Below are 11,363 nucleotides of genomic sequence, written 5' to 3' on the forward strand. Positions count from 1 at the left end.
AACACAACATTTTTAACATGCTAATTTCAGGCAGCAACATAGTTAATTTACAGCACACACATGCTCAAACAGTTAGCTTAATACACTTTTTCAGAATACATCTTTCATTCTTTACATAATTTTTGAATACACATTCAAACACATAATCACAAACATACCTAAAATTATATTCCAGAAGACATACCAACGCATACTTTGAATCTTTCAAAGGATCTAATGACAGGGGCATGCAACGGGGACAACCTTAGTTTCTCAATTGGAATTTAAACTTAACTTAGGGGTCTCTTGGGAAAGGTACCAAGAGAGAAGAAAACACATACCTTAATGTCGTTCAACACTTATTTCAATGCTGCCAATTCCCATGACACCACTGCCTCACCACCAAAATCCCAAACACAATCCGTCAAAAACAATGTTGTTGATTTTCGTTTTTAGCTTAGCTTTTCGTTTGAGTTTTTGTGTGTAAGTTCTTCAAGAGTTAAGAACTATTATTTTCAGTTCTTTTACTGATAAAAAACATGATAATTAGAGTGAGATACGTGAGAATGAGAGGACTAGGATTAGTAGAGTTAGGTGGAGGCTTAGTCAAACTAGGACTCCTCATTGTTTATTAATTTTATTATTGTTATTATTTTATTAAAAATATGATTTTTCCCTTACTTAAATCAGATTTTAATTATTAATTAATTCAAATAATTCACTTCATAAAATTAAATAAATTTAATCCTTGCTTCTACCAAGGTTCGAACCCGAGTGGAGCTAGATTTTGCTTAGAGGGTCAAATTCGGCAACCTCTACCCGAATTTCCCCTCCACCATATTAATTAGTTATTTATTTAGGGTAATTACAATACTATCCTTAGCCTTGAAAAGACCATTTTACCTCTAGACCCTCCAAACTTAATATTTCCCCTTTTTAAATCTGATTAAGACTCATCCGGGTAAATCTTCATATTCGGGTGCCCTACATGGCTGGACCCAACCTTTCCTAGCTCAACTAACTCGCCAAGTTAGTTGTATTGGCTATTGCAGTGGTTCAATGGTGTGTCTCTCGCATCAATCCGTGTGAACCCGATCTAATCTAGGCATTCTAGATACATTAGGCATTACTTAGCATAGTCATTTTAGGGTTGTTACAGAAATGATCAAGGTGGGCCCTATGTTTAGCCTCAAAATTGGGAAGTCGATCCTAGGGATGGTGGAGGTAGTATGGCGCGAGTTGAAGATATGTTACAAAAGATGATGATGAGGTATGATGCTGGTGATGAGTACGCCAAGGATTTGAGAGGTGATTTGGCTAATATTGGGAAAAAGGTGGATACACATGCATTCTCAATCAAGTTTCTTGAGTTGCAAATGGACAAATTGTATACTACAGTGAACCTACATCAACCGGGTACTCTTCCTAGCAATACCTTTCAAAATCCAAAAAATAATGGATGTTGCATGGCGGTCACTACTCGAGGGGATAAGCAGACCATTGATCCACCTATGCCGTCTGTAGTAGAAGATAAGGTGAGAAAAGATGATGAGGTAGTGGAAGGTAGTGGTGAGTTGGTACACAAAGCGGTGAAAGAAGCAGTGGTACCCCAAGAAGTGATCCATGTTCCTAGACCACCACCACCATTCCCTAAGAGATTGGTGAAGAACACTGAGGAAAGTAAATACCGACGTTTTATTACTATGTTGAAACAACTTTCCATCAATGTCCCTTTGATAAAAGCTCTTGAACAAATGCCTGGTTATGCCAAGTTTATGAAAGATATGGTTACAAAGAAGAGATCTGTAAGTTTTGATGATAATGACCGAATGCAACATTGTAGTGCTATTGCTACAAGGTCTCTTGTGCAAAAGAAAGAAGATCCGGGCGCTTTCACTATTCCCTGTACCATCGGGTTGTTACACTTTGCTAAAGCACTATGTAATCGTAGGTGCAAGCATAAATCTAATGCCTCTCTCTGTTTACAAGAAGTTGGGTATGGGTGACCCAAAGCCCACTGTGATGCGGTTACTGATGGCCAATCGAACGGTGAAGAGGCCTATTGGGATACTCCATGATGTGTTAGTGAAGGTGGAGTCATTTATATTTCCAGCCAATTTTTTGATTATGGACTGTGAGGTAGATTTTAAGGTGCTTATTATTCTTGGGAGGTCGCTCCTTGCTACTGGTTGCGCCTTGGTTGACATGGAAAAAGCGCAGATGAAGTTTCGGTTAAACAATGAAGAAATAACTTTCAAAATTTGTAGGTCCATAAACCAGAGTGGTGAGCTCCAAACGGTATCTGCTATAGCTTACAGGGTTGAGATACGTCTGGGGTACAAATCGAAGAGCGCCTTGGTGTTGAGGCACTAGCGGCAGTGATCATGAATTTTGAGAGTGATAGTATTGAAGAATATGGATCGTTGGTTGCGGCCCTTCATATATCAGATGTTAGATAGACTAGCAAGAAAAGGATGGTACTATTTTCTTGATGGTTATTCGGGTTACAATCAAATCTCTATTGCACCAAACGATCAAGAGAAAACCACCTTTACTTGCCCTTACGGGACATTCGCATTCAAGAGGATGTCTTTTGGCTTGTGTAATGCACCAGCTACTTTTCAGAGATGTAGATGTCGATATTCTCCGCTATGGTGAAGGACACTATTTAGGTGTTTATGGATGATTTTTCAGTTGTTGGCGGCTCTTTTGATTGTTGTTTGAGTCACTTAGCCTAGGTTCTCAAAAGATGTGAAGATTGCAACCTTCTGCTAAATAGGGAAAAATGTCACTTCATGGTGAAAGAGGGTATTGTATTGGTCCATCGCATCTCAGAGAAGGGGATAGAGATGATCAATCCAAAGTTGAGGTTATAGAAAGACTTCCTCCACCCTTCTCTGTAAAAGGTGTGAGAAGTTTTCTTAGGCATACGGCATCTACCGAAGGTTTATTAAGGATTTCTCAAAATTTTCACATCCTCTGTGAAATTTACTTGAGAAGGAATGTAAGTTCTATTTTGAAGAATACTGTCTCAAGGCATTTGGAGAGTTGAAGGAGAAGTTGGTGTCTTCACCCGTAATTATTTCTCCAGATTGGAGTAAGCCATTTGAGGTGATGTGTGATGCTAGTGGGGTTGCTCTTGGTGTGGTATTGGGACAAAGAAGGGATAAAATCCCTCACCCCATCTATTATGCTAGTAAGGCCCTAAATGAAGCACAAAAGAACTACACTGTGACTAAACAAAAGCTCCTTGCAATGGTATTTCCTTTCAAAAAATTTCGCTCCTATTTGCTTGGCACGAGAGTTATAGTGCATGCTGACCACTCCACTTTAACATATTTGATGGAAAAGAAGGATGCGAAACCAAGTTTGATTAGATGGGTGCTACTTTTGCAAGAGCTTGATTTTAAGGTGAAAGATAGAAAAGGGACAAAAAATCAAGTTGCCGATCACTTGTCCATATTAGAGGATGAAGCTATGTGAGAGTTGGGTGAAAAGGCTAAAATTGATGATACCTTTCCCTGATGAGCATGTATTTTCTGCTTCTCATGACTTGATACATGGTTCACCGACTTTGCAAAATATCTGGCTAGTGACATAGTTACATCGGACTTGTCCTTCTATCAGAGAAAAAAGTTCATGCATGATGTGAAAAAGCTCTTTTGGGATGAGACTTATTTATACCAGAGTGTTGCTGATGGACTTATTCGACGTTGTGTTCCTAAAGTTGAGATGCTAAGTGTTGTAGAGGCAAGCCATTCATCGCTTGTGGGTGCGCATCATAGTGGTATCCGGACTGCCCACAAGATTTTGCAGTGTGGGTACTATTGGCCAAACATCCACCAAGATGCTCATGAGTTCGCCAAGACATGTGATAGGTGCCAATGAGATGGTGGCATTTCGAAGAGGCAAGAGCTCCCTTTAAATCCCATTCTAGTGATTGAGTTGTTTGATGTATGGGGCATTGATTTTATGGGCCCATTTGTGAGTTCTCATGGGATGAGATATATTCTTGTGGCGGTGGATTATGTGTCAAAATGGGTGGAATCCATAGTACTTGCCAACAATGAAGGGAAGAGTGTCACCGCGTTCTTGAAAAAGAACATCTTCTGAGATTCGGCACAACCTAGGGACATTATTAGTGCTAGGGGATCCCCTTTTTGAACAAATTGTTCAAAGGGCTATTGGAAAAATATGGGATTCGCCACAATATAGACACTCTGTACCATCCACAAACTAGTGGGAAAGTTGAGGTGTCCAACAGAGAAATCAAGCAGATTCTGTAAAAAAAAACGGTGAATGCTAATAGAACGGATTGGTCAAGGAGGCTTGATGATGCTCTTGGGGCTTACCGGACTGCATACAATACCCCATAGGTATGTCACCATAACAACTTATATATGGGAAAGCTTGTCACTTGCCGGTTGAGTTAGAGCACAAGGCCATGTGGGCAATGAAAAAACTGAAGATGGATTGGAATGAAGCAGTAGAACCATGACCAAAAGATTGAGAAGTGCGAATTTGCGATTGGGGACTTGGTGCTTCTGTTTAACTCTATGTTGCGCTTGTTTCCGCGCAAACTCAAGTCCAAATAGACTGGTCCATTCTTGATCACTAAAGTGTTCCCACATGGAGCGGTTGAGCTTGAGAACAATGAGGGTGCAAGGTTCACGGTAAATATGCAAAGAATCAAGATCTACCTAGGTATTCAGAGAGTGCCCATGAAGTGGTTGAGGTATCTCACCTTGATGAAGTCTGATTAATCAAGGGTCTTGCGTCGTGCCGCGACGTTAAATCAAGCACTTCTTGGGAGGCAACCCACTGTGTATCATCTACCCAACAATAGGTTTTTCTTTTCTTTGTAAGTATATTTGCATTCTTTTATTTCGTTTTGTTTTACTCAATTTCATGTGTTTATTTTTACTTATTTTCTTTGGTATGTTGGCTAGAGAGTAGTTTAGGGTCCGTGTATAAAAAGTGTCTAGATAACACAAAAAGAAAAGCTTAATGGGTGCTCAATGTACAGGAACCAAACCACACGAATTCTGCATCAATTCATCTGGTGCACAGATCTACGGAAAAACCAATGAGTCGTCATTCCATTGACGGACAGTCGATAGTGTCTGTAGATCCCAGGTATGTTTTAAAATTTTGTCTAAGTTAGGGCACAATCGACGGACAAGTCGACGGACCATCAATGGATCAATCGACGGACCGTCAACAGACTTACGAACCATCGACGGGGTACCGTCAGTTCACAAAAACCAGTGACCCGACCCGACCGGCTCTATTAAGATACAACCATTCAGTTACCCTCCCACACCTTTTCAAATACCCTCCCAACCGTTTCCCTCCCTTTATTCCCCTCTTTCTCCATTAACTCCCACACTAAATCCTCTCCATTCTCTTCCAAAACAATAAAAATTCTCCAAAAATCCCACACATCCCAAACTCTAAATCCCCAGTTTTCTACTCAAAACTCCATCATTTCTTCGGTCGGTGTTCGTAGGCGGCACGTAGGTTGGTTGTGCAAGATCATCCACTCATTCGCTCCACTCAATTTCCAGGTATTTCTATTTTCCTATTCTTAATTAACTCTCATTCATCTTATTGTGGAAACGAATAGATTGTATGTGGGTCTTGACTTAGGGACAAAAATTGCATGTTAAACTTGTTAAAATTGGGTTCTATGTCCCTTCCAATGATAGAAAGTGACTGGGTTAGGGTGAAATTTGTGTAAATTCACTATGATTGTTGTTTTTCCAACTTGGGGCTTGATAGTCTTGTAGAATCCATGATCGAAATTTGCAAAATCGAAGCCCTTGGTATGACGAATTGGTCTTATGTTTGTTATTGCATGTTGGGTAAACTTGGGAAGTGCTTGAAAGTTTCCATATGTGGGGTTAATACCATGCCTTCAAAACCTATCTCTGACCAACAGAACGAGACCCCGTCTAGGACCATTGACTGATTGACAGACTGTCGATGGGGTCTGTTGATGAATAACCACAGAATTTGATTAACTTTCTAATGATGAAAGTGGACTACGGTCCGTCAATTGATCGACGGGTCATTCTACACATCCGTCGTTTTTAACTGAAACTGTGGTTCCTCAGATTTCCTAAATTTTTCTAAGTGTTAGACGACGAAAGTGGACTACGGTTCATCGATTGATCGATGGACCATTTTGCACGTTCGTCATTTCTAACTAAAAGTTCTGTGGAAAGCAGACTTCTACATTTTTCTAAGTATCCACCAACGAACACTATCGACAGACCATCGATTCATCAACGGGCCATCAAAAATGCCCGTCTCCCACTTTTGAAAGTCTGCACTGACCTGTGTATTGTGTTTTCAGATTCTGTCTTGATTATGTTGCTTGTGTAGATAGATTACAATAAGACTTACAAGTTGTTTTTTAGGTACTTATGTCCCCAAAACCGGACATAGTCTATTCTAGGGGGAGGTCCAAGTTTGTTGCCCCTTCCAACAGTTGATAGGCATGTCGGATGATGATCAAGATTTGGAATACGTGCCCCCTGGCACCCGTACCCCTACACAAGCTGTTAGAGACACTCGGGGCACCCCCATGAAGGTGTCGCGCATAGTAACTGCCTCCCACTCTGATGAGGAGTGTACACTGACCGGTACACCGTTTGGGTCTGCCTTGTGTTTTGAGGGAGCATCTGGCTCTGAGGAGGCTTTCGGTTATGAGTCGGCCCACTCTACAAGGTCGAATGAGGAAACTGCCTACGGTTCTAGATAACACGGAGCCACCCTTCTAGAGGTTCCTGTCCGCCCTGCCTCGTTTGATGAGCCTAGAGTTTGAAGTCTACTCCGGCACAACAACATGAGGTCCCTACACCAGTTTCTGATGAGCCGAAGCGGTGGTGCGGCGATGGCCATTACTATGTATACAGGGATGCCAAGTTGCTGAATGAAAAAGGGGTGATGACTCGGATGCTGACGGTCAAGCGGTGAATTATTATAGGAAGTCTACACACAATCCCTGTAGTATATGACTTGTTTACCCGCCACCGGCTCGAGTGGATGGCAAGGAGTGTGGGATCCTACAATGAGGATATTGTGCGAGAGTTCTACATCTCTTATGTAGCGGCTCTCTGAGGTTCTATGGACAGGCGGTCGAACCCCTCCAAACATGCCTCACTCACAAATGTCCGAGTTCGAGGCTACCGCGTGGACATTTCTTCTCCTACCTTCTGCCGCTTCATATATGGTTGATCCGCTGATGCTGGGAGGGTTCCCTTCACCCCAAAGTTTGACTATAGGTGGGACGTGGTCAAGAGTGGCCATTCTCAGTGGAGCAGAGAACTGAGAGATTCCACCAACAGGTGGATAGCACAACAGCTCTCCATTGACGATGAGGGATCAGACTGGGTGTTGGAACCCAGAGGCCTTATCTAGAAGGCCAACCTCACTTTTGCAGCCATGTTTTTTTGACTATTAGTCTGCCACCACCTATCCCCCAAGGCTGCAAATAATCTACTTACTGGGGATAGGGAGTTCTTGGTAGCAGCGCTGGTAGCCGGGTTGGAGGTCGACTTTACGAGGTTGTTGGTTTCCGTCATCCATGAGAGGGATTTTAAGTCCTCTACCACTTACCCGTTCGCCTGTATGATCTTCTAGTTATGCCGGGATGCTGGAATTCCCATTTGGCACAGAGATCTCCTTTGTACTCCTACCAGGATAGTAGATATCAATCTCATCAGGGATAAGGCCAATGAGACAGCACCACCGCGAGGGACCAGAGTTGATTTGCAGCCGTTGGGTGAGAACTTGGCAGATATGGTAGAGCAATCCCAAGAGCCTACCGATACCACCTAGGCCGAGTCTGCCCCTGGCGCTAGTAGGGCGCCTAGTTCCTCCCAGTCTACCCCACCATCAGCAGCACTAGTCTCGATTGCTAAGGTCTAGAAGATAGAGGCCTAGATATCCACCTTGTTGCACCATATCTAGCCTTGGACGTATAAATCTATTGTCGAGGCTGAGGACCGGATCGAGAAGAAGGTGGCTCAGCAGACAAAGCTGAAGATCCGGACAGTCCATTAGCGCCTGGATGCATTCGAGATACGAGTTCTAGCACCCTGCCCCCACCATTGATCTTCCTACTCTTCAGGAGGTTGTCGCGAGTCAGTGGGCTGATATGGACAGGATACTTGAGATGAGGAACCCGAGTCTGAGACTTCTCCGGTTGAGACAGCAAATGACGCAATGCTTGCTGCACTATTCACCGCTCCCCCTGCACCACCTGTGCCACATGAGCGTGCCAAGAGGCACTGTTTCAGCCTTACCAGTGAGGGTGAGGATTCTCATGCTCGGAAGAAGGAGCAGAAGGATTTGGAGGCTGCGAGGAGAGTCTCTATGCTTGATGAGGAGGCCCGTCAGAGGAGTGCTAGAGAGTTGGTTGCTGGGGCGTCTAGCTCCAGAGTGGAGGTTGCTGAGAAGAGCACTACTGAGGGTGCAAATACTGTTTTGGGTACTACTGAGGGTCTTCTACTGAGGGTGGGGGTTCCTGGAAACCGGACCCACCTGCTTGTTGATCTTCGGCGTTATGCACCTCAGGTTTGCTTCATCTACCACCCTATCTTTGTATTTTTTATGCATTGGGGACAATTGAATGTTTTTTATTGGGGGTGGGGTAAATGGAAAGTGAGTTCTAGGGTGAAGTCTGAGTAGCCCAACTCACTCTAACACTCTATCTAGGTGACCAATAATCTAATAGTGTAATGAAGTGTCAACAGAGTGTAAGGAGATTTGATTGTTCCGTTGTTGATACCTACCTAGAACTTGCTCAGATGGTCCTACAAAAAGGAATCTATGTTAGACAACTAGGAAAGGATCATAGGCCCTTGTTCAAAGCAGCAAACAGCTAGCCTAAAGTGCAGTGAACCAAATGAAATTGTTATCCTTTTTTTATCCAAATAGTTTTAGAATATAATAGACCTTTCTTTTCTTCACCAACTCTACTTCCCTGGGTATAATGTGTTGGCCCTGGACTCTTTTTGCACATGTGCACCTCAACTTAGGCCAAAAGCATAAGTTGAGGGTGGCTAATGCAGAAACTAGCATCGTCTTAGCCCTGACCCAACCTTGGGTAACGTGTACCTCGACTCATGGCAAAGCCATAAGTTGAGGGTGGCTATTATGAGTGATGACCCGAAAAAGTGGGTATCGAAAAAAGGAGTAATCTGGAAAAGAAAATGGACAGTGAACAAGAGAAGTGACAAAGTCAAAATTATCAATTGAATATTAAAAAAAAGTGTTTACCAAAAAGAAATAAGAGTCACTTTCAAAAAAAGAGAAACAAAGGAGAAAATAAGGCAAAGATGACAAGAAAAGTAAGGGATAATAAACAATGAAAGAGGTAGGACGGTTAGCCGTAATGTCAAGGAGGGAAACAAGTCACTAAAATGTACCATATGTACCATACCTGACCCTGACACTACGTTACAAGCCAAGAAAGTCCTATCGTGATCCTAAGAGTATAATATGGTGAACTTAAGCAGTGAAAATAAGGGCAAACCTATGGCGAAAAATAACAACTAGGTGTGAATTTATTTTGAGCGTGAGTGTTAAAAAATGATACTTATACTCAAAGTCGAAATGATTGTGTGAAAAAGGAGGATATCTGTTCAAGTGAGAGCATTAGTTGCAATATCGGAGAAGTTGGTATCATGGTGAGAGACAAAAGAGTAGAGGTGTCAGTGCATGGTGAGTCTGTGTCATGGTCTGATCCACAAGAGTAAGCCTATCAAGCCTTAGAGAAGAAACATGCACTAAAGCAATGAAAAAAGTTGGGATTGATAGACATGTGATTGCGGAAGATTAAAAGAGGATACTTGTGTACAAAGTATTGTGTTGAGTCATAGTTTGTCGCTTGAGGACAAACAACGAATTTAAGTTGAGGGTGTTGATGTACCGTGGTTTCACGGTACTTTTAATGTTTTTTCCTTAAGATTGGTGTGTGGCTAGAGCCTTTTTGTAGTAATTTTAATATGCTTTGTCTTTGTTTTGCATGAAAGTTTTCCAAGCCAAAAATGCATAAGTGACCCACGAAGCCATCGACGGCCCGTTGTACCATAGACGGATCATAGGTGGTGACCATCGATTGAAGGTTCAGGCATCTGGAAATATCTCGGGGAATTCTGACCAAGTGTTGGGATACGAAAGGATTGACGATACGCCGACTGATCAATGGACCGTCCTGCCAAAACGTCGATGTAATCAAAGACCATCTCAGCACCCGATGTTGAAGAAAAGCTAAGTATGGAACGACGAGAAGTATTGACGGACCATAAGTGAGTCGATGGAACATGTTGTTGGTCCGTCGATTGGATAAGAGAAGGTGTAAAGTGATGGCTTAGAAAATATGCTAAGTATAGACCGACCGAGGCAGTCGACGGTCCGTTGTTTGATCGACGGACCGTCTGTGGAGGTCGTCGATTGAAGCCGCATTTTGTACAAACTTTCCTTATTTGAACTCCTTTTAATTTAGGACTCTTTCGATTATAAATAGGGTGAAGACCTCATTTTTGGGGTTGGATTCTTTACTAATTTCATACTTTTGTTCTTGGAGATTTGTTTTTGTAATTAATTCAAATTCTCAGACTTGGTGTTCAATATAATTGTGTGATTTCAAATTGAATTTTTGGATTTTCTTCGAATTTGTCAATGTAATTTCATGATTTATTATTTATCAATTATGAATTGTGTTCTTCTAAGCTTGGGTAACTAAATCAACAACTAGGATTGTGGGAACCATCGGTGATTAACAAAATAAACCTAGCTAAATAACAGTTCTCAAATAGGTTATTGCATGCGTCGATAATTCTTTCGTCTAGAAGTCTCTTTAACGAGTGCAAGTGTTAGAACTCGCCTTATTGCTACTTGTCGGACCAAGGCAGTATTTAATAGGAAAAGAATTATCGACATAGATTTAGTGGATACTATCTAATAGGCTAGTTTTGATTAGTGCGAAGTAATAACTAAGTCAAATATCGAATATGATGCTTAATATGAAGTACAGGTAAGGGTTAGTAACTTAGAAACACATAGCCGGACCAAGGTACGGGGTGAAATTTTCTAAATTCCGAACCAAGGATTTAGAGATAGATAACTTATCACTTTGCATGCAAAACACTAGGAAAGATTGTTATAGCTAGGATTATCGCGTTATGAACCGATGGAGAACACTTACACCCTAGTTTCTCTTTCAACTTGATAAACACCAATAATTCACTCTTGCTACTTGTTTGTTATCACAATATTGCAACACTTTTATTTCACAACCCCCCCCCCCCCCCCCCCCCCCCCCCCCCCCCCCCCCCCCCCCCCCCCCCCCCCCCCCCCCCCCCCCCCCCCCC

This window comes from Solanum pennellii, chromosome 1 (assembly GCF_001406875.1).
Source record: "Solanum pennellii chromosome 1, SPENNV200".
Classification (NCBI taxonomy): Eukaryota; Viridiplantae; Streptophyta; class Magnoliopsida; order Solanales; family Solanaceae; genus Solanum; species Solanum pennellii.